Source organism: Anser brachyrhynchus, assembly GCF_964034855.1.
Source record: "Anser brachyrhynchus genome assembly, chromosome: 2".
Taxonomy (NCBI): domain Eukaryota; kingdom Metazoa; phylum Chordata; class Aves; order Anseriformes; family Anatidae; genus Anser; species Anser brachyrhynchus.
In genome coordinates, this window is record NC_137695.1 from 146,082,235 (window position 1) to 146,105,756 (window position 23,522).

Below are 23,522 nucleotides of genomic sequence, written 5' to 3' on the forward strand. Positions count from 1 at the left end.
CAAAGCCTCAAAAACCACAGTGGAGGACAAAGAGGGACGTGGCATGGGAGGAGCAGTGAGTGGTTGGGATGGGAGCTTCTTCAGGTGGCTCCAGTGTCATGGAAAACTAGAGGAGAGCAGGTGGCCCATTCCACCACAAGTTAAATAGCCATGACAACATGTAATTATGCTCATACACTGCATCAACTAGGAAAAACAGAAGCTGTTTATATCTTTGTTAGAGCTACCTCATGTACAGGGGTACCCTCTGTAAGGGCTAAGAGCAAAATTGAGTCTACTTGCTTGAGAACCTGCTGGGGTTCGTTATTCCTATTCTGGGTGATATCACAATTTAGGCTGTCAAATATATCCAAATATCAAGTTTTTGGTTTTGTTTTTTAAAGAAAACAAAGCAATTCAAACATGAACTTTATTGCTAAAAGTTGGAAAGAAGCACTGTGTTTCTGTTTCAATGACAGGAAGAAAATAAACTACTGTAAGGAAAATGGTATGCATGCTATTTAGAGAAATATGTTATTTTTCAGTGTCTTTAGGGGAAGATACAAAGGGGGATAGCAAGGTACTAAAACCGGGAATATCAGCTGGCAATATGATGAACAACTTGTAGTAGTTCATCAGCCTACATAACCCCGGGTCATTTCATTCCAAAGCAAATTTCCTATGACTTTGATATTTCTTTGAAATAAGCTTTTTTTTTTTTTTTCTTTTAAACCTGCATTTGATCATTGATTTATGTTTATACACAGCTTAAAGTAAGAAAAACTTCTGGATCTGTCATATGCAACCCCTAGATAGAAACAAATGAGATTTACACACAAGAAGAAAGATTTATTGAATCAAAGTGTAGATTACATACAGAATGAATATCCTATACATTTTCAGGAGTAGGATTAGCGACTAGAAACTCTGAAGTATTACTGCCAGTTCTGATACTGAATGCATCCTGCGTAGTTTGGCAAATCACACTACCTTCCTATCTCCGACTGTAAAGTGAGGATATTACTTATCAGCCCCACAGGGATGCTATGTGGATTAGATGATGTTAGAAAAAGGACATACAGTGCTTTTCTAAGTAAAATCCATCAAAAACACATGCACGGTAAATGACACCAAGTAATCTGACCTGGAATTTAATTCAGTTATACTCCACGGTCGTCAAAGTCTTTTGGATTAAAAAAGTCAACTTAAATTTCAACCAAAACTGGAACTAAACCTAAAATGAACTTTTAGTCGAGGTTCAGAAAGAAGCAGATATTTTAAAGGGTTGTTCCTAATATCTCTGTCTCTCTCTCTAATTTCTGGTTCTAACTTGTGGTCATAAGGAGCAGCTCTGATACCCGGTAGGAAAGCTTGTTCTTGTGGTTATTTCTGGCACATTCTGCAAATTCAAGAGAGCTCTGGGTAGCTTAGGGAAGCATCTCAGCTTTGGGGTACTGCTCCAAACCCAGCTGAAGACTGTCACGTTTGCCAGTTACTAATTGCAATGCTGTTATTCTCTGCAGTGAAGCAGTTCTGTGTAGCAGAAAATCTTCTGCACATTTTTTTTGGAAATGTTAAAGGCAGAGTGACTGCAAGAAAATGCCAATTGCAGCTCCCTTAGGTGACATTCAAGTGGAGACTGAAAGAGGGTGAAGCTCTTAATCCTAAAATTAGGCTTGTAATAATTTCAGTGCATTCCACCTGGAAATGTACAGTTTTTCAAATGCACTAATGTAGGTGATGAATAGCAGTGTTATTATTTCAGGCTATAGAATTCATTACTGTCCATTGAAATAAGCAGGACAACTGATTTACTGGTCCAAATTCTGTTTTCTGCAATGTTTCCACGTTTACTTTGGAGCAGTGAGATACTCAAGGGGAACTTGGCATTCAGACTAATGAACAACAGCAGCTTCGCTACCTGACCTGAAAATCACTCCTTTCATAGATCTGAGTCAGAAATAAGGTTAGATTCATGCTGTTGCTGTAGCTAGGTATATTTCTGATTTTTCAAGCAATCTAATTCAATTTCATTGTGGGGAAAACACATGCTCTTCGTCTTTTTCTCTTTGTCTTCCTCTTCCTTTCCCTTTTTTCTTTTTCTTCAGGTAACTATTCCGATATCTATCACATTTTGCAACACATTCTCTAAATCACAATATTTATTTTTTTATCTGTTTGTTACAAATCTAAGTCTCATAAACAAACTGGATCTAGATGCGTGGCCCAATTCACCAAGGCAGTCTACAGATGAGATTTTTGAACCTCTGGAGGTAAGGGCTTCATTGACTTCAGCAGAGCTACATCACCTACTGTCACCTGTCACCTGTACTCAGTAAAACAACAGTGAATTTTCCTTTTACATTGCTTTCCATCATAACTGCTATTTTCAATAATGACAATTAAAAATCAAAGCTTTCTCTTTTTTAAATTATGTACTCAGTTCTTCCAGCAAGACCTAAGGTCTCATAAAACTGTAGGATTTTACAGGCTCATTTGCAGAACAGGAATAACTATGCCACTGGAAGTTCCCATTTACCCATCTTGAGGAATGTGATTTTACGAGCTTTATTTCCAGAATACTGGCATATTGAAAAGGTAGCTTTGCCCAGTAAAAGATGTAGCTATTGATCCAAAGACTAATTTAATCATCCAGTAGAACATAAACAAACAACAACAAAACTAAATCCATAGAAAACTGAAGAAAACAGATGTTGGTATATATTCCAAACACATCTCCAAAGTAAATCTATTGCAGTGTGCAACATAAATGTGCTTTGCATTTACAATGTTCTTTCAAGCTCTCTTTCAGTTATATTTAACGTTGTATATTCAATGCATTCGATAATTCACTTTGCTGTTCCACTTTTCTCCCTTCTCTCTTCCTCTCCCCTCTCTTGGTCTTTCCTGGATCTAGTCTGAATGTGTCATAGCTATTGGGTTCCTCTTACATTTTACTGTCCTTGCTGACTCTCGTCTACAACCTTCTTCACCTTATTTTTGATCTCCCATTTCGCCAACCAGCCTCGGTACAACTCTCTTCTCTTTCCCTTTTTATCACCCGCATCTATTTACATGCTGCATTTGAAATTTTCCCGAAGGCTGAATGAGCTGTTTGCTGTGCTGCTCTGATTATGAGGTACAACAGACAACAATATTAATAAAGCTAAGATAGGGTAATTCAAATCTGTTGAAGAAAAACTAACAACAACAGAACACAATGGAATAATCATTCCCTTAACTCGGTGATTTCCCTGCAGCAGAAAAAGGCTTTCTGGATTACATACAGAATAACCTTGGCACAGCTTCATATAAGTGCTGGGGCCTACTAAGGAAATGTTTGATATAATGCCAACAATGGGCAATAAAACTGAAGCAAATCAGATACTAAATGGGCAGGACCCAGCTTTTTTTTTTTTATGGCTGTACAGCACCTAACACAGTCTCATCACTACCAGAAAAAGAAAGAAAAAAAAAAAAAAAAGGTTCCTTAAAAAGTGTTATCCAAACTCAAAGTCAGATTACTTCCCCATTAAGATCTAGCTTGTGTGTTTCTGATCTAAAGTCACTGCTTAAAAATACAAAACAACAGGTTCTTCATTAGCAGTGATACGACACAACAATTATTCCTCTTACCTTACAATTCATTTTATGCAAAACCAACACAATGTATCTTTTGTTTATAATCTTGGGCATTCAGTGATGGTTTCAATTAGAGTATTTTGTTTATACACATATGAACTTCTGAGATTTATTTCCTACAAACAATTGTAATATTGTGTACGGTATACATAGTAATCTGAACTCAGAGGGCCAGATTCAGTTTTGTTGCAGGTGAGCATAAATCTAATTTATCCTGATTCTGACATCCACAAAACTGGGCCAGAGGACAGAATGGGCTTAACTCCATAAACTTAAAGCCCTGAAAATATCAGATCATTTAGTCTAGATTGCTGTATAAAGTGAGGGATTACATTTCAGGCAATTATCTCTGTAGTGAGTCCAATACCTTGCATTTGTCAGAACTCTTGCAGAAAGGCATTCAGTCTTGATCTCAAGTATCAAAAAATGGACACCCGCCTTCCCACTCCAACAGTGCTTTTTTCAATGGGCACCAGTCATCACTACTGAAACATATCCCTTACTTCGTGTTTGAATGCATTTAAAATTTTGACTTTCAACACTATTGGCTTTTTTCTTTACTTTCAGAACCAGCAGTGGAGGGTGGTGGCTATTACTACCCAGTATTTTCTTCCCGTGAAGACACTTTAATGTTATTAATCAATTCAACTTTCAGTTTCCTTGTTGTTAAGATAAGCACATAACACTCTAAATTTCTGCTCCTCGCTCTAAGACATTTGACTCACTGAATAATTCTGTGGCTCCTTCCTGCTTGTCCCTTCATTTTATTTACTTATTTATTTATTATTAGAAACGTTAGTAGCTTTCTAGCTAACAAAACATGATGCAATGGAACAGGGCCAGGTCTGGATTTGGATTTCAATCCATTTGTGATCAAACTCAGGAGGCCATATTGTAGAGAAGGTTAATTGCATTTCAATTTATTTCCATTACAGTCATTTTCTACTGTAAAACGGCTGCAGAGAAAGCTGGATTATTTTTACACTGCTAAGTAAGACAACTGGAAGCAGTTTCTAGAGAAAGGCTGGGACCACTGAGCACAAATGACAATGGATCTTTGTGTTACCAAGGTGTTGTTGAATGTTTTACTCCCCTTAGACTGCTTATGAAGTTGAGCCCATGGATCAAGCAGAGAGCATGGTCCTAAATGCTATCAGGGAAAGCCAGCAAGATAAATATCGTTTTCCTTTTTTATTGGTCATGCTGGGCATGGCCTATTATCTTTAAATGGACTGAGCAGTTACTGTAGAGAAAAGAACAAGGATAGTATCTCTATCCAGGCTTGTTATAGTCTCCAGGGCAAAGACTGTGAGACATGACTGATAAATAAAGCAACTGCAAAAGCTAATGTTGCTCCTCTGTAGACAAGACAGAAAAGGCAAATATTTAAAAAGTGGTAGTTCATAAATTATGATCATCCCCACCCCCCTCAAAAATCCATTAACAAGGAAATTTTTCAGTCAAGTAAACTCTGCCCTAGGAACACATGTTCAAGATTTTTTTCAGACTTAACCTAAATTAAGGTCAGTGACCTTAATCCCTTCCATTGTGATTGCCTTGTGCACTAGGAATGCAATAGGATAGAACAAGCTAATGAATAAAAAACTCTGATTCAGATACAACTTATGTTCACTCATCCCATCCTGAAAAATCTACCACCTACTTACAATCTTCTACTCTGAATGCGTGCCGTAAGTTATTTGTTTCTCTCTTTTATTTCCCTGTTTTACTCCTTTGTTTCAGTTCAGAATAACTGGTCTAGCTTGTTAGCTGGTACAAATCAATTTGATTCAATTAGCCCCGTCTCCCAGACCTGTCTGCTTCGTTCCATCACCGCGGGCAGTGCCCCCTATTCTTCCTGCCACCTAGTGCCGGGCTGCGAAGCCAGCTGGTAGGGCTTTCTGTACCTTGTCATCCACACCGAAGTGCTGCTTAGCTGCTTTCAGCTCTTCCCCCACAACATCTCAATACTTTTAATTCAATCATTTCTCTTAATTCACATTGTTTAAAACTCATTCAGATACCTACAACTGTTTTATTTGGCTGCTAAATATCAGTGTAATTCACACCACTTCAAGTTTCTTTCTCCACATACTTTCCACCTATTCTTCCTCTAACATGCAAAACTCAAAGTATTTATCGTTCTCTCCCAAAGACACAAATCGTCTACCTCCTAATACAGCGATGGTTAAAGATGACACCTTGTATATTGCTGTGATCGCTGGGATGAATGTATGTGTGCTAATGCAGAAAGGTGAATTTCCACCACACATGCCACATCCCTGCCAATGATGGATCAGCCAGGCATGCAGGACACTTGGATTTCCTCAGTTCCAGGGCATGGGGAGTTATGATCAGTCTTTGGGTAGCTTAACCAGCATCCCTTTCTAACCTTCTTTCCCTTCCACTGGACCATTATTAAAAACTGAGGTAGACTCGACTTTTCCAAAATACAGTTTGTGATCAGAAAATGCTGATTCACAGTAATTAAAGCTTTCCATGAAAATGCACCAGCTCCGGGACTACATTCTTTAGGGTCAGGATGTAGCTTCTACTGCGAGAGAACCAGGCGGCTCCCTGCTGAAGGAGATGTCTTCAGCTGCAGCTGACTGAGGTCTGGATCCTTGCTCTTGCACACTCTGTGACTCCTACAGTCCAGATGAATGTCCAAGTACTTCAGTTATCCAGAGAGTGTTTTTTTTTTTCACAATAAATAAATAAAGGTAAGTCTTTAGCTTTTATTCCTGTATGGAACAAAAACAATCGTGAATTCACAAAGGTTTTGGTTTTAGACAGCTACAGCTGTGCTGTGACTTTGAAAGCCCTCTGCATAGATGTTTTATCATTTTCATGAGAAAACAACAGTGATGAAAATCCTTTTATGCTTATTCTTCATCCAGCTTTAAGAAAAAATTGAGACATTTCCTTTCAGATTTTCTACTGGATGTTTTTGAGCTGTTAACAGAATTTGGCTAAGATGCTACTAGATGTTTGCATCACAGAGCCCATGCCAGTGGCCCTTCTCACATCCCAGATTTCAGAGGTACTCCCAACACTTTACAGCAGAACACTGCTGGCCGTATCCTGACCCCTGGAATATTTAATCACAAGAGTTTTACAATATTCAAGCCTAAGGATCACTTACAATCTTTGCATTAACATATGCTTCAGTAAACCAATTTGAAGAAAAACACTACTTAAGGAATGTCTTTATTCTCACATGGGCACTGGCTTACATGCTTAACATAAAACACAGTTCTGCAAGTTAGCTACCATGAAGTCTTTGAGAAGTATGGAATATCTTTTTTTTATTGTGTTGACTATGGGAGCAGCTCACTGCACTGAACTGCCAAATGAGCAACCCAGAAGTAATGACTCATTTCCCAAGACAGCTTATCTTATTAGAAACAAAATGGGGAACCTGAAACAAAATGTTATATCCAGGTCCAAAAGTCACAAGCCTTTCTGTAGTCTGGAGATCTCAAGTCAAAAATGACTGGAGACATCGTAATGATATTTACATTTTGGAGTCTGATCCTTTCAAATTACCTTTGAAATTTGATTACTTGATTGTTCATCTCCATTCTTATTAAAGATCACAACTTTTTTGTTGCTGATGCAAAATTCAGTCTGCCAAATTACTGACAAGTGCCACTGAACTACTGAAGTGCCGTATTAATACAGACTATGCTGATTAATAAGATTATTAAAAATTGATTCAATGGTACTCCAATTTATAGCTCAGACAGATGACAAGGAACGTGCAAAAAGGAAGAACATACATTTTTTCCTTACAGCAGACCCTGCAGCTTACAAATGGCAATGCTCAGGATTCCTACATGTTTTACTTTTGACTTAATGGGCAGTTTGAAGAGTATTTCTCCCCAGTTTTAAGCTTTAAATTTATGGTTTAACAGTTATCAAGGCAGTATTACATATGATGGAGGCAGACTCTGAAAAATTCCTGTACAGTAGTTTCAGCCCATGCCTTAGCTCCTCACGAGTTTTTCACTGTGTTTGGATATCCAAATTAAATCAGACCATTTTTTAGCAAGGGAAAAAAAAAAAAAAAAAAAAAAAAAGATTATAGAAAGAAGCCATTGAAGGGAAATGGTTCCCAGAGGCAAGAAAACTGTGTTGCCCATGCAGACTGTTCCACACCCCAGCAGACCTCAGGCTCAAATCAATGGGCTCTTAGGAGTAACAAACTTCAGGAGCAGTCCTCCTAATTTCTGTAAGTTTCTAGGACACATACTAGAAAAGGTTTTTTGATAAAAGTACCTGTCTGTTCAAATACTTCTCTGTTATCCCCCAATATCTGTGATCGGTAACAACTTTCCAGGAGGAAGGGTGCTGATAGACATTTTTGAGGCTGTGCTGTAAGCCAATGCAACAGAGACATGGGAGTCAAGATGAACAATTTTAATGACTGAAGATTGTTGCACAGTTATCACCTGACTCTGGACGATCCCATTCTGTGCTAACCTTCCCTAATAAAGTGTCATAGCACAAAGATTTTGGAGATGGCTACAGTGAGCAGGACTTCTGTGCAGCAGGGAAGTGTTGCCTTGACCCAGTCGGAAAACATAGGGCATAAGTAGAGGGGATCACCCAATACATGGGTTTCTAGCCGAATAGCTGAATTTATCAAAACAACTTATGTTAAAATGTGTGATAAAAATCATTTACAGATAACCTGAAAGAACAAAAACAAATTATTCATCAAGAAACTTGCCACATCCTCAGTTTTCCGTTATAGATTGAGCTTTCATAACCAGTTTCACAGGGTTTGTCTTTGTTAAAGTACTTTTTTTCTACATTTTGAAGTTGTGTGGGTTTGTTTTATTACTCTGAGTGCCGATGAAAACTGAGTTTCTCATGTTATTCATATTGTGGAAGAAGAAAGCCTGCAACAGCATCAGACCTCAAGCCCCCAAAAGCTCCCAATTCCATATAAATTTGAGGTTATTACTTTTAAGTAATAACATAGCATCACTATGCAAATACTGTTTCCCTGGTCTGATAAGCACTATCATTTCAAGTAAGCGCTGTACTGAGCGTTTTCCTGTTTGGTTTTTCACAGAAATTAATGTATTACAGTCAATAGCATAGGTGGTGTGAATTTGAAAAAAAAAAATAAAGAGCAAGCATGAAAAATGTATGCTAATAAAGGCATTGATCATCAAAAGCACTGTTAACTCCTAGAGGTTATCCAAGCAGACCCTTGAGAGTTCAAAGAAACAGATAGATTACTAATATTATGATGCTTCCAGCTAAAATGACCGCAATGATTACTCAAGGATTGAGGAGAAAAACATTTGAACAGATACTACTGTACAGCCTACACAATAGATGCTAAAAATTCAGCTCTGCAGAGACACTATAGTGTAAGGCGAAAGCCTTAAAAGGTAGAAATCAAATAGAGTTTTGTAGCTTGATTCAAAGGGCATGTACTTCCAACTCTTAATTTAGTTACTCATTGTTATAGCTGTACCACTAACACATCAGATAAACAAGCTGGTCGGTTGGCTTCACCCCGCCATGCAGTGTCAGTTTGCAGCAGGTGTGCCTGAAGGACTCTTCCTTTTTACTCTTTGAATCATTTTGTAGACACTAATGAGCATCCCTCTTCAGCTTTAATTATTGGTCCCTGACAAGTCAACATAATAGGAATCAGCTTAACCAAGCATACTCCCCAGTGACATGTTCAATTACTCAGGTTGTACTTCTCTGCAAGAGGTCTGAGGGGTTGCTAATTTAACACTGTCAAAAAAATAAACAGAGGTATTGGTTACAGTTTATCTTTTGACCCTTATGTCACTAAATCTAGCCAGATACCTCCTAGTAGAGCGGACAGGAAGATTAAATACTTAAAAATTATTATTATGGTTTTACTTTGAAAATAAAATTAATTAGTACCTGATTTAAGTCAAGGAACATTTAATAAGGAGAAAGCAGACACTAATGCTTTGATAGCAAGGTGTTTGTTTCTTTATCATTATATTTATAAAGCTATTTGTTTTTCATTTTTATGAACTACAATGAAGTGGTATGTTATTGGTAGATATTTGCAATGAAAATAAAGTTACCAGATTAGTTGATTTATATTTTTGTCAAAAACAGATATTTTCTAAAGTCAGATGCATCAATGCAAGAAATGTGCCTAGGAAGCCCTTTATTTAACAAGTTTGTTAACACGAAATTATACGGGATTTTGAAAAAAATTATTAAGACTGAAACAGGGGCAGGAATGGTCTCTGCAAAATAATATATATATATTTTATTACTAAACAATTCATTTTTCTCTCTGTAAAACATCGTTAGCTCAAGATCTAGCTGTAGGGCTGAATACAACTGTTTTCACACCTGTGCCCTTCCTGAGTATTATCAGTCGAATTTTCAAAAGTTAATTGGCTGGAGTGAAATGTATCACTAAGACAATCCCTTGGATTTCATTCAAATTTCACATAAATAAATGGAAGTAATTTAATCTGGCCTCCCAGATCACAGAGGACCTAGCACCCTGCCCGATAATGTCAGCCTCGAGCACTGCATTTCTAGTGACCTTAACAGGTTTCTTCATCAGCCACTTGGCCAGCAAACCACAATTTTACTGCTGAAGTGACTATATATTGTCATTCTGAACACCTCCTAAACTTCTACAGGTATACATCTAAGTGGGCTTTGCTTATTCATTTTGTTTGTCAACTCACAAAAAGAGTTTACAATTTTAGCATAGCTTACAGAATACCTCCAAAGGATAAAAAAGAAAAAAAAATTCTAATTCATGCTAAGGCTCAAGAAGAGAGGTATATGCATTTCTAAAAAATTATCCTTTTTATTATTTTTTAAAAGATCCAAATATTAACAAAGCAGAAAACTCCAAGCAATTAAACAAACAACCTGTCAAAAAAATGGCAACACTGGCAAATCCTCAAGTGAGTTTCAGTAAAAGCAGTCAGCATGATTTTGTGTTAAGGTTTCCTTTCTGTATACATTTCACTGAAAAATAACATCTGAATTTTGCAGAGCTTTGAACATTACTGCATAAGTATAACATCTCCCCTGTATAATAATGACCATCTCTCCTGATGGACAGTGCTATTTAGCAAACACGTATTAAAGCTTAACGCACGTGATGAGTAAGCAAGCACTCATCTTATGGTAAATATCTATGTAAGCATTTTGGACCACAACTGAGAATTCAGTGGAAAACCTGGAAAAAGGACTTGGAACATGGGAATCATGTGAGCAAATCGTGACTTGGGTGAAGCAAGACCACGCCATGCATCATGTTCTGTTTCACAACTATACATTCAGCCTCCTCCGAGCTGTTAATCATCTTCCACGTTTGTTCCACTGATTTTAAAACTCATCTGAATGTAGCTTAAAAAATGGACACTGTTTTAATCCAGCTCCTTTCTCAATAAAATGGAAATTTCATTCAGCTCATGATCAGTGTTATTATCTTTTATTTTTTTAATAGGCCATGGCTCCTGTAGTTACAAAAATGATTTTATTTAGACTGAAACATCATAAGCAGGGTTATTAATTCTAATGGCTGATTTGTTGTGAAGATGCATCACTAGGAAAAGCCAGATGTCAGAAAGCTCAATTTCTGGAGCTCACAGTAAGTTTCTGATAATAGAGTGGTTCTGGGCAAAAGATGAACTTACATTGTGATGGATATATATAACAGCACAGTATAAATCCATATAATTGGTTTTTCTCTCTAAGTGAGATAACTGTACTGATAGCAATAATTCTTATCAAGCACAAAGTAACCTCGATAAACTGCAGAGATAAGAGCTGCTGCAGGATGCATGACCTGCCCAACGAAGCTAGAGCAGTTATATCGGTGTCTAACAACGCGGCGTGAGAGTTCTGCAAACAAACACCATATGGAAGAGCAGAAATCTGTCTTTAACCTAAAGCTCTCTAATTGCCTGGGCTTTAGATGAAAAGATCTTCCCAGCATCCCAGAAATGGCAGTTCTGTTGCTGAGCTTCAGAAGTCCCACCTCAGGCTCCCGCTGCAGCCAGTGGCGAGAAGCAGTTCGTAACCTGCCCCTTCTCTGTCATCTCACAGAACCGCTCTCCATCCATTGATTATTCATGGTGCTTTGACACGAGGTGGTTGGAAATGGGGATACACTACCACACAAAAGACATGTTGGAAACTTCCATTAGGCAAGGAGATCGTTTCACATTAAGCAATCGCACAAGTTCCCAGCTGTACACGGCTCCGCGTGCAGCCTGACAGAGTAGGGGCACCTAAAAGTCTGTCTCTGCCAGTCAACAGAAACAGGCAATTTGTCCCATTTCAATATACACAGCTAACATTTTGGAAACATTTAGGCAAAATTAATCCAATCCTTAGTTAGTTCTTTTTAACCTTTCCATTCGGTATAGAAACTTTTTTTTTTTTTTTTAAAGTAAGAGAAAAGGTTGTTAGCAGCACGGAGACAGCAGAACACACAACAGCAGATCTGCAAGCACACAGTGTGTGGGTTGCTTAGGGACTGACACATTACAAAGGAGACTCTCAGTAAGTTTTCTTTATCATCATAAAAAAAAAAAACTTCTCCAAATAACTGTCAGAGTGGGAAGCCTAATCCACAATGACTTAGTCATACTTTCAAATTAAAGGTAGAACACTGCATAGAAAACAGTAAAAAAGAATCACTTCTCTGGTATGTCTTCAGCCTTGGACAAAAAACAACACATCTTTCCAATTTTCAAGACAGGCTGACATGTCCCTAATGATTAGCAATTTTTCTTAATTCTCCACAGTGAGAACAAGGCTAACTAATTGTAAAAAAATCCCGGGCCAAGATCACTGCATTTACAGCAGTGGTGAAAAAAACAATCTTTCATAATATAGTCACTTAATCGACTAAATGAGAAGAAAATATGTCATGAAGTCAGCTCGTCAAAAGACTCTTGCTACTGAAGATGCTACACCAGGAAGGTTAATTCTCCCAACAAATCAGACCAACACTTTCCCATTTCTTTTGGCGACTTTTATATGGCTGAATCAGGTTCTTTAAAGCTGTTGTGCTGTGACCTTTTACGTTCAGCAGCTGTCTGTAAAAGGGCCTCAGACAAACAGTTCAGAACCAGGGCATGACATGGAAATAAGACTTCACAGCCTTGGGCTAATGTGGCTCAGCACAGGATAAACATTTTTTTGTCTATCTTTCAGGGTTTATCTCTTTTATGACTCACGTTGAATAATTGTTTCCACATCCCTTTCTGTCATAAGGGACAGGGAACATGCTCGTTCAAGACAAGAGCTTTACATGGAATTTAGGAGGTACAGGACAGGATCTTGAGTTCTTGCTGCTAAGCCTTTGGTTGGGTTTGCTTTGCTTTTTTTGCCTTCCACCCCACCCTTCATGCTTTAGCCAACAGTTCAAGCTGATGGGTGACTGTAGAAGGAATGGTCTATATTAGGGCTCTGAAATGTGCGCTATGGCTGCTGGCAGTGATAAATGAGAGTTATAATTGATATATCTCATTCCACTGTGTATAAGCAAAATCATACACTGATAAGATAACATATAAAGAAAATGGTTGAATGCACTCTCGTTCTCATTCAGGAGATATCAATCTCATTTCACTTTTATTATTTAACATGAAACACAACCTTAGCTCAAGAAAAGAAGAATTTAAAATTTTCCCTTCAGAAGTCCTACCAAGAACAAGAGCATTACAGTTACATCACATGAAAACACACCATAAGGCATAGTTCAAAAAGCCAGGGCACCAATAAGGCCTTACTTACATGTTTCACTGTTCTATTATGTATTTATACTATGTACCTTGATTAAATCTTATCTCTTGATGCTATTATCATAATATGCCAGTTAAAGAAACAAACAGTCTCCACCCCCAAATGATAAAGAGGATGGGGGGGGGACCCAAAGCCACAAGAAAAGCCTAACAGCAGCATCAAACCGCCCCTACTGGAACTACGAGTTCTGCTGGTTGGTGAGCCAATCCCAAACCCAGTAGCAACGGCAGATCGGATGATATGCAACGCTACAACAATGCTTTTTGTCAGCATGTGAAAGTCAATTACATACCATTTACCAGAGACAGCCGAAGCACAGCTCAGGGAAGACACTACGCTGCAGATCCAGCGCAGCCTACGGTGAAATCCCGAGTGTCCTAAACCCCAACTCCGCTTCTGCTTCGCTACCCAAGCCACAGCACGGCTCCCACAGAGCCTGGCAGGACCGGGGATGCTGAATACCAAGGTATTTAGGATTGGGAGGAAGAGGAAATGACAAGAGGATAGCACTGATCAGCACACACACCTTGCAACACTGCAAACAGATACGGGCATAATCTCTCACTCTCTCCACAGAAATAAAAAAAAGATGTGACAAATCTGAAACTTGTTTCAACACTCCCGCTTTCGTCGATTTCTGTAAGAAAAATAAATTAACCTAAATAAATTGCCACATACTACCCTCCTGTACTTCACTGTTGTTTACCGCATTTCCCACCAGATTAGATATCTAAATTCAGGATCTGATGTAGTATTATGTAAATTCAATTAGCTGGCTATGCCCAGTTTCGTCCCGTAAAAACCTACTGAGAAAAAAGAAGAATGAATCTAAAATAATCTGTGAAATAAATGGGAGGAAGGGAGGAAAATAATTATTTTTAGTCGGCCTTTAATAAAAGAATATCCACTATACTTAAAGACCCTGATCTTTCAGTGAAAAGATTTGGGAAAAAGAAGCTTCCAAAGCAGTCTGACAGCTGTAATGCACACTCAAGCACCGTGCCCAGATAGGTAATAGCTGTTTGCATGCTATTACTGATTAACCCATACAATATTTCACATGACATTTGCTCAGCTGAGGTGATTTTGAAGCAAATAATAAAGATAATGAACACAGCTAAAGGAAAACAAGAGTAGGTAAAAAGTCTTGCTCCACATAAAAGTGCTTCTTCATATCTACTTTTTATCTTTTTTTTTTTTTTCAACCTTTCCTGGGTTACAGAACTGGCAGCATATGACATTTAGACAATAATTAATTTTTTCAACCAAGTCCAGCAGGTTTTGGTTACCCAGTTATCCATGCCTAAACTGATGCATTGCAGATGTACAAGTCAGTCACTTTAATACCTACTTCATTAACAATAAGCTCTTCAGTGTGAAAGTAGAGGACTCCCCCCCACATAACTATCTAATAAACTATCAAGGATTTTCAGAGCTTTCATATGAACGTGGAAATACTATCAGATGTGCTAGGCATGACTTCTTTTCTTGCTACAGTTCTTTTATACATGAGCATGGGGGTACAAGGCAGCATCAGCTTAATGAAAGACAGGAAGAAACTATTCTATATCAAAGAGCAGTAAGAGGAAAACAAACAAAGTACGTACATATGGAAATCAAGAGCAGTCATGGTAAATTTTTCTGCTCACAATAGCCAGAAGTACCCTACTTTCTTACATTCCTGAAACAACAAGAACAAAAACAAAGACCTAGAGACAAACTGCCTCATTAAAAATACTCGTTTCTTCCTCTTGTTTTCCAGCTATTCTTTTTTTCTAACAATTTCATAAAGCAAGACAGTGATACTGCAACTAATCTTGTGAGATGGAAATATTTAAAAATTGCTTAAACCTCCATTATTTTTTAGAAGCTGATCTGGTCAAATGATATAAACCACTACAAACCTTACTGTAATATTTCAGAAATTTGTCACTTACAGTAAAGCTACATAGTCCCGTGTTTATGGAAAAAAAATCAGAATTTTCATTCCTATGGTGCATGCAGATCTTCAGAAGACTTGTTCATATGTAGAGATGCAGCTGAGCATCTATCCCTAAAATGTACAGATTAATTCCCTTTAAAAGAACTTAATCTCTAAGAGAAATTTTAAAAATAACACACATGCAAAGAAGAAGAAAATAGAGCACATAAGGCAAAGGAAAGTGCTCAAAGTGATGATAGGCTGATAGGCTGCAACATCTATCTTCACCTTGAGGAATGTGTAAAGAGAAATCGGAGTATGTGCACTCAATATGTTTTTGGAGTTGATCCCTCTACAAATGTCATGCTCAATTGCAGTAGGTATTTATATACATTAGTGGTGAGGCGCTGCAATGAGCAAGCGCTCTACAACTTATTATGCCTGTATAGTGCTATCTATTTTCGTTACTCTACACAGCTTTAAAAATGGTGAACACTGTCTGCAACAAACCAACTAGAGACCCATGCACAGAGCCCAATTTAGTGGGAGGCTCACAAGCTGCAAATAAGAGAGAAGTGTTCCATTCATTAAAACAAGGAAGTTTAATTAACAAGTGAAGTAGGGTTATTGAAATTAGTAGCTTCCTTTGTTTAAGGATACAGAGGACAGAAACAGCCATGCTTCTATGTCCTACAACAACATTACAATCCCATTTCCTTTTACAAGTGAATAATAAAGTTTGACAAAATCATCAAAATTAAAGACCGTTTCAGAAAAGAGTATTCTTATCAAGTTCAGTATCTCTTTTTTAATAACAATGACACTGGAAGGAAAAGCAAACTAGCAGCATAATTAATTAATCGTAGCGATTCTGATGGGAACTTGTGATCATCTTCATTTTACTATCTACAGACAGCAAAATACAAAAAAAAATACAGCGTAATGTTAAGGACGTATTTACATACTGGAGAATCTGTCAAAGTCAAAAAGAAGCTTAAAGAGACAGGTGGACCTAAGGCATTGCAATACTGCATTGAAACCCCATCATCAAATGCTTAAGAAGTTACAGTAGGGTTAGTAAATGGAACAAATCCAAAGCAACTGTAAAAACATGTTAGACAATACATACTTACATGCACGCAGATTACATGAGCACCATTTTTAAGCAGCCAAACTACTAAATGCTAAATGCATTAACCACTGGCACGAAATTGCAGCTTCCCACCAGTACTTACTAATCCAAATAACATTAAAAGTAAGCATCAAAAATTGATTAATTCTTGGGTCCATGAATTAAACTTATGTATATTTGTTTACACTAATTAGTATTTTTTAATCATTTTTGTAACCTACCCACTCTCTATTTAACAAAAGATTTTTAAATCTTTAATTACTGCATTTACTCAGAGTGGCTTTATGAAAATGGGTATGTTGTCTTCCTCCATTCCTTGCCCACCTTTAACCTAATGCTGAAGCTCTCACATACTTATCAGTTGCAAGGGTCTTAATATTATTAATAACAACAAAACAACAAAAAAAAAGAATTTTCTGGAATGCTCATACAGTGATAAAAAAGGGATTTGCTAGATTAATTTTGCAGAGACAATACCTCAGTTTGATCCTCGGTGGGATGGATGCCTCACAGAGCACATCCTGGCTTTCAGTTCTGTCAGTCAGTCTCTAAAGCCTGAGCAACGTTGTGTAGCAGTTGTTAGGGGTAAAGAAATCCAGTTATTTCAAATTGGCAAAAGCACTGATTTAAAATTTTGAACACTGGGATTATGGTTTGTTCCACCTGGCTCAGAAATTAATTTAAAATAAGCTCATCAAGTCCCTTGATTTCTGTGAATTGTGATAAAAATCAATAACGGAGCCTTACAGGTTTACTCTTAGGATTGCACTTTTAATATCAGCAAACGTGATGCTTATTTAGTGGTTGCTGAAAATCAAGGCCAGCTAATATTATGCACTCTGACAGCACACTGAAACCTAAGCTTTGGGGAGACAGACAGCATAGGGGAAGGAGGAATGTCATCGACTTAAATACTCGGTGGACATGCCCAGCACAGTCATTCTGAAGAGCAGCACGCTTTCCTGCCCTTGCTGACCAATTCCACTTCACCCAATATCATTCAAATGAATTTCCTATAGACAGCTGGTCTTGTACTTGTACAACTCGTATTTTCATTAGCAAGAATTAATAGCTAGAGCTATTCATGAATGTAGTGGGCCTGCTGTAACGGAGAATCTGCTGGAGCTGTCTCCCGTTTAGTTTGGTGGTTGGATGGTTTGTTTTAAAGAAAAGAATGGATGGCTGAGGTGAAATGTTCGAGTCCAAAAGCCTTGGTGATTTCAGGGTGCTTCCCAAAAGCAGAAGAATATTGGAAGATCCACCAAAAAGCCCTAGTCAGTTCAGATCCTGTCACACCCTGCATACAGAATAGTGAAAATAAACCATCTCCTGTCCCTGCAGCTTATTTCAGCATCAGTACAGGGAAAAAAAAAAAAAAGACAAAAATAACCCCTCCTATTCCTAGGAAATATCTACCCAGAAGACTTGGCTAACATAATCATAAGAGGACAAGAGAGCATTTCTTTTGCAGATTGCATAAACCACAATGGAACATGAAAGAAACTCGTCTCCAGCGTACTCAGCAAAGCTCACCACCAGCCCTGACATGACGGTATCACCAAGTGACCAACCTAATGACTTTGCACAGTTGCAGCTTCACATCTACAGGACGTTTACAATATTGCACTACTTATCTTTAGGCACTGCGTTGTGTGTTGTGCCGTTCCTTGGGCTCAGAATAGAAAAGATTATAAATGCTGAACAAGGCTGGACTGAGGTTTTAAATGTCTTCATGCCATGATGAATTCCATGGTCTGTGGCATTGCTTTACAACCCAGTTCAGAGGGGAACAAACCCTTGGTTGGGACATATCATAAATATCAGCGTTAAAAAAAAAGGCCTAAAAATCCTGTGCTAACATTAGACAGCACTTGAATAAACCACGCTTCTAATTTTAGACTCACTGGAACCCTCAATTGAGCTGTGCCTTACGTCAAAGGAATTCCCACCTAACGTGCAGCAAAGCCACCGTGGGTCCTGGTGGCAAATCCCAGCCTTTGACTCCAACCATCTTTCTCCTCCCTGTGACAATTCTCCTGTGAATCCCAAAGAGTCTGACCCCTGCTGAAAACTACCGGCAGCAACGTCCAGAGGTACGAGCTGTCAATAGCTAAACTCTGGCCACACTAGTCAACAGGGTTAATTAATAGCCCTTCCCTATCCTGTTTGGACTGTTGATGTATTGAAGTTCAACAGTCACGGCTGGCTTGTTAACAGCTATGAAATCTCAGCATGGTAACAGAAAAGGTTTAATTACAAAGGTGATGAATAAGTTTAAGTCACACTTTAGTGTTCACTTGCCTTATTCCCCTCCTTTTTTTAAAATAAAGCAGAAAATCTTGTAAATTAGCATGCCTTACTGTATACATTTCATGCATTTTAAATTTGTGTTTATTGCAGGTGTTTTTATAGGAATTGTATCTCTGGATTCATGCAGCAGCTTCATCTCAAGACTGCAAAAAGAAGTGCAAAAAGTGCCTTATTTCAGCATAGTTGGGAAAAATCTGAAAAATCTGAAATTGCTGTGAAAAATTCCTGAACTGTTGGTAGGTTTCATTCTGCTGCAAAGCCTGATCTGAAAATGATTCAGAACATTCCACCTGTGAGAGGAGTATCGATGTCGATGCGTTTGATTGTGATTTGTTGAAGACCAGGAAAGAACAGGACCAGAAGATCTTCCCAGGAAGCCCTTTCCTAGTGCTCAACAAAGCTCTCTCCTTAGCTGCACAGATAACAGCACTAACAGCCCCAGCTCCTTGGGGATTAACAGCTCATTCCAAGCAGATTTCCAAAGCACACACTTCTGTCCACACTGGCAGCTTGCATTCAGGAAAAAATGCTCTTAGCTTTGGAAAGGCAGTCAGGTTGGACATAAAATACTACATTAATTATCCCATCAGTGAGTAAATAAGACAATTTTCATCTGCAGCTTTACTGTTGTGGTCTGGAAAAAGCTTTCAATTATTTGGCCTATTGCAAACAAATAGGCAATGTCAATTTATTTTTTTCTCAAAACAAATATAGGTTTAATTAAAATTTAAGCTATTATTCCAAGAAGAGTGTCCTCTTATTTGGGGTGGTACATAACACCGTGGGGGCTGTGAGTACATGATACAGTGCAAATGAAGGAAAAAGGAAAAAAAAATGCAGTGGGTTTTAGGTGTTAATGCATTTTTGCTGTATTAAGAATTAATTAGGCAGTTTTTTTAAAAGATAGGGAAGTGAAAAATAGGCAATTGGGAAAAAAAATACAAGCAACAATGAAAGCTCCCTACACAAAAACATAATAATGGAAACAAATGAGTTTTCAAAAGGGAAGTAAATCTAATATATAATAAAGGCCGAGTTGAAAGACCTAAATAAAAAGCAAATATACCAGTGTCAGATAATGGAGTGGCAATTAACCAACAGTTTAAAGACAAAAGTCTTGCATCAAAAGGAAGAGGATTTAAAAACATGTATTATCTGGCTTCCCAGCCCTCCTGCAAGTAGGGCACTGACCCTGCACCAAGACCCTCATGGCTGGTTATAGTTCTGTGGGGCTATTTCCATAATACGTGTAAGCAGAACTGGGGTCCAACCTAATAAATTATACAGGCGAGAAAACCTGTGTTACATGCTGCAGCTAGCCTAGACCCATGAGGAATTGAGAGCAAATATGACCAAGACTACTATATTCCTTGTGGGCTGATAATGCAATTCTGCAACTGTATTTCATGTCCAGAAATATTGCCCATGTTAGAAAGGCCAGGCTATTGAGGACCACCAAATTACTGAGCAGGCAGCCTGGAGGGGGGCAGGAAAATTTTCACTTTGTCATTTTCTGATTTTGACTGCCAAATCATAACGCTTAAATGCTCCCTGAGTGTAAGGATTTTTTTTTTTTTATGATGATACTGATAACCATTATGAGAAATTATATCTCAAAAGCCTGAAGCAACACATTAGATTTCGAGATTATCTTATGCTTAGAAGTTGTTTAACAAAATGCAAAGTGGCCATGAAAGCATCGTAACTAAAATTTTTACTGGAATTTACTATGATAAGCACTTTATTTTTTAATGTATAACCAAAGCACAGGAACAAAAAAAAAAAAGATGAAAACATGCATAATGTCAATCCTTGCAGAACAACACCAACTAACATGGGGTTCTTCAAGAGTGTACGACAACTGACAGACGTTCTGGTTTTTGTTTTGTACTGACTGGCTCAAATTCGGATTGCACCTCTCTGTCAAGGCTCCTGCAGGTAATCAGCAGTAAGAAAATAATGGTCTTTAAAGTCTGTGTTTATTATCAGTCTATTCCAGCTGCTCATAAAACCTGGCAAAAATAGAGGACTCCTCCTCTTCCTTCCAACCTTTTTCCCCTTCCTGTCCCCTTCTCTCACTCAAAGACCTCCACGCCAGCCTCTCTGAAGTCTGTGGGCCCATTAAATAAATCACAGCTCGTGTGAGACTGCAAGCCTCTGCGCAATGTTTCACTGCTGAAGAACTGCATTTGCCCTGGCTGCTTACCAGGAAAGGCTGCTTTTTGTCCCTTTCTACAGGTTTTGCATCACTTCTTGGTTTTGTTAAGCCAAAGACCCCATTACCTTTAAGCATAATTGCTGCCATTTACTGTAACCCTCCGACAAACTGGGTGACTTGTCCAAATGTATTGTGACAGCCCCCAGCCTCAGACCCATTTTTTATGCAAACCTCTGTCAATCTACTTCCCATGCATGAAAGAGTTAACACAAAAGACCTCTACTAATGCATAATTGCAATTAATGTGAAGGTTGCTAACAGAAACAGAAGAGTACAGATGTTGAATTTTAAATCTATTTGGGAGCAATCCACTTTTACACAATGTGGAAGAATGGAAAAGTGATTTCAACAGACTTTGCATGTACAAGGCCCTGAGGTAATATACGGTAATGCATTGTTTCCATTTCCAAAGGATGTAACTTTCTTTAAAAAAAAAAAAAAAAAAAAGAAAAGAAAAATTAAAGAATAAAACAAAACATAAAGCAGGGAGGAGATGTTCCTTATAAAATGAGAGGGTTGCATACCTTATCTGCATCTGCCTCCGTATGACACTGCTGACATCAACAGTGAAGGCATGACTACAGCTCTGGTGTTTTGGTGTGTTTTGTTTCTTGTTGTTTTTTTTTTCCCTTCTCCATTAGTTTTGTAAGATTGCCTAGGATTTACATGAAAGGTTGTTGATCACCTAAGGCAAATAGCATGATCAAATAGATTAAATTAAAAGCAACCAGCCTCGACAAGCAGCACGCAGAACGTGGATTCGGTGACTGACATGCTCCCCTGTACCTGCGCACTGTAAATCATCACAAGCTTCCTTGACAGCGCCAGACATCCTCAGATCATCACTAATACACCGTGAGTCCAAACACCGATTTTTTTTTTTTTTGTTGGTTTTTTTTTTTCCTTAAACAATTAGCCTCTTGGCGAGTGAGGGTGCTCTTTGCATGATTCCCCCCACCCCCATTCCCCTCTTTCATATTCAAACACTTGGGGCAAGGCAATTTGACACTGGTTTCTGTAACAAACCTGGTCAGGCAGGATTTCTCACACACCCTGCACAAAAGGCTAACCTCTCACAAAGTACTTATTTGAGATTTACGTCAAGGTTGAGTGAACTGCAGCCAGGGAACTGAGCTCAAAACACTGTGTGAAAGGCTCCTGTGCTAATCGCTAAACCAGGGGGCTAGCTGGAGAGGAATTGGGAGGGACACAAACAAATAAAAAATTTCCTTTGTAGCATAACACTTCCAGTATTCCACAAAATTACTACGGGAAAAAAATTAATCACTCGTAATTGAAAATGTCCTTGAATTATCAAAATATTGAAATAGTTACACACATAAAAAATCACCTTCACTATTCAGCAGTGAATATATGTTAGTCATAGCTAGGACTCTCTTTTTTCCAACTTTTATTCAGTGTTTCTGCTGCTACATTGACGGATGACCAGGTGATGCAGTAACTCAGACAGATCTCAGTTGTTGCTGCAGGAGATATCTTCCAGAGAGGATCCCGTGTTGGATTTATATGCCACTGTCAGAGGTGAACTCCACTAGATAAGCAACCAGAATAAAATGACAGACAAGTACTGATAGACCTTGTCCAGGCTCAGATAGCAGGATGTTGTTAGAACCATATTAAATAACTTGTTAGTTTTGTCTGACTGTAAATTAAGGTATTAAGAGTTTAGAGTACATACTGCCTTGTGTTCACTGCATTTGGAAAACTGAGAATATACTAGCTAACCTCTACTGTCAACGTATCTTTATATCTTGGTTAGACGTGGTTTTGACATTTATAACAGCATATTACTCAACTGATGCAGCTGAAGTGAATTCCAAAGGGAACTCAGATGTTCCCCAGACCTGCTCTTTGGCCACCTTTTGTCCAAAAATGAGGTCTCATTAATCTGAAAGTCTTTCTGCCCTATCTGAATAGTGGAAGGCATTTAGATATTCCTTAATAAAATAGGATGAGAAGGAAAAATCCAACCACTAGATAATCTGTTAATCTTAAATACTGAAAGGTCTTACAGTAAAGCTGTACTTAGATGCACACAGCAGCCTGTTTGCAAACTACACACAGGCTACTTTTCTTCCTGAAGGGTCACAGCGGCCAGACCTTTTTGACCCAGCTGAGTCCTGTTTTTCCCTCTGCAGGGATGTGAAGGTGAATTTTATTTCCCCCACTGTGATATACTGTTGCACTAAATTTGACCTATGTTACTGGTGGTTTTTTTTTTGCAAATATTTTATCACACTGTTAAAATTCCCATTATTTTATAAACCAGTATGTTTATTTATTACATAGACATCATCTAAGCACCTAATTGATCTAGTTGCTCGAGTAACTTTATTCCACCTAATCTGTCCTCACACCACAATACAGAGGCAACAAGCAACTTGCACAGTTTGCTGGTTTTCCACTGTCAGCTTTAGAGAGAAACATAACAAGTAACTGAGATAAGTAATATTACTCACCATATTTAAAACAAAACAAACAAGCAAAAACACAACAAACAACAT

At 38.2% G+C, this 23,522-nt stretch overlaps 1 protein-coding gene and 1 long non-coding RNA gene across 7 annotated transcripts in view; both read right to left on the reverse strand.

Annotated features, from left to right (window-relative positions):
- Positions 1-23,522, reverse strand: part of TRPS1 (transcriptional repressor GATA binding 1) — a 213,999-nt gene that overhangs the window by 106,466 nt on the left and 84,011 nt on the right. The window lies entirely within an intron of this gene.
- Positions 1-23,522, reverse strand: part of LOC308188711 — a 67,641-nt gene that overhangs the window by 23,742 nt on the left and 20,377 nt on the right. Inside the window, exon 2 of the long non-coding RNA XR_013945709.1 lies at positions 1-22,549. This exon is cut by the window's left edge and continues 23,742 nt beyond it. This is a non-coding gene — a long non-coding RNA (uncharacterized lncRNA). The remainder of the gene's footprint in view (positions 22,550-23,522) is intronic.